Source organism: Penaeus japonicus, unplaced genomic scaffold (genome assembly GCF_977035675.1).
Source record: "Penaeus japonicus unplaced genomic scaffold, GWHDUDI00000001_assembly GWHDUDI00000012, whole genome shotgun sequence".
Taxonomy (NCBI): domain Eukaryota; kingdom Metazoa; phylum Arthropoda; class Malacostraca; order Decapoda; family Penaeidae; genus Penaeus; species Penaeus japonicus.
Window position 1 is genome coordinate 33,926,401 of NW_028234414.1, and position 1,903 is coordinate 33,928,303.

Consider the following 1,903-nt stretch of genomic DNA (forward strand, 5'->3'; position numbering starts at 1 on the left):
TATATATATATATATATATATAATATATATATATATAATGTATGTATGTATATATATAGTATATATATGTTATATATTCATAATACTGTAAATATAGATACATATATGTATATATATTTATTATATATATATATATATTTATATATATATATATATATATATATATATATGTATGGTAGGTATTTGCATGTATGCATACACATATATATATACACATACATATACATGCATACATTCATTATATATATACTATATATATATACGTATATATATATATATATATATATATATACATGTTGATATATTTAATATATATATATATATATATATATATATATATATAAGATATATATTATATATATATATATATATATATATATATATATATATATTTAATATATATATTTATATTTACACTCACACACATGTTTGCATGTATGTATGTATATAATATATATATATATATATATAGTATAAGTATATATATATATATATATATATATATATATATATATATATATATATATATATATATATAATATGTATATCTGTTCTGTCTCTCACTACAGACACATATACATATATACATACTTACATACATACACATACCATATAATACATATATCTATATATATATATATATATATATATATATATATATATATATATATGTATGTCTTCTCCATATATTACATATACCTATACATATATATAAATGTACATATATGTATATATTATGTATATTATATATATATATATATATATATATATATATATATATATATGTGTGTGAGTGTATATTATTGTGTGGTGTGTGTGTGTGTGTGTGTGTGTGTGTGTGTGTGTGTGTGTGTTATATATGTAGATTCACATATATATGTATATATATATGTATGTATGTATTCATATATATGCATGTATATACATATAAACACACACACAGATGTACAGTATATACATATGAATATATCTGGTAACGAGTAGGAGAGGTGTCTATGTTAGTGTAAAAGTGTAAAATGATGTATATTCAGTGATCCATGATGGCACATCATGTGAAAATACATATACATACCATCGAAATAGAAATCAGAAAACGCCCACTTGTCATAAAAAACTAAAAAACGAAAAAATGACACAGGAAAGCTAGCCTTTTCAAAGGCATGGATATTGCCAGGATATAAATGAATGAAAACATTAATTTATGACATCTACTATAGTGATTTGCAAGTATAAGATATAATGTGAAAGCATCTGAGGATGTCCGGATATCTTCCTAATATAAAATCATACCATCCAAGCAAACCAATAGAAAATGAGCCAAACATCGCATACACACTCCCCATAGATGCCACGCCAGTACCTGTGCCAAGCGTCAAAGGTGGCCAACTATCTTTCAACATCTGGTCTGAGTAAAATCCATTTCCAACTCGTGAGTACATTTTACTATTGAATCACATATGTCATGTTTTCAGTGTTCATAAATCCGGTCATTCAACCACCTTGCGGGGATTATCAGCCAAGAAAAGTTATTCCTAAAGGCGCTGTCACACTAGCATATTTTCCGTCGTGTTTTTTTTTTTTTTCGTCAATTTTCAAAAATTGTCAATTTTTAGAGGCACGCAGTCACACTAGCGATTAAGCGCCAGGAGCCATCGGCTTAGTAATGCGATACTTGCCTCGCAGTTGTAAACAAAGGCACCGAACAAGCGATAGTGCGCAGCGATGCTAAACTCTGTTTTAGCAGATGATGAGCGTAACAAGAAAAAAAAAAAATGCAAGAAAATGTTCTCAATCAAATATTCCTCTGAAGGGCGTGTGTCCATGCAAGGGGACAGAATTGGACACAGTCCAATGTTGTTTCAAAGCTGGTAGGAGAGGAGGAGAATAGAAATGGCGCGCTCTG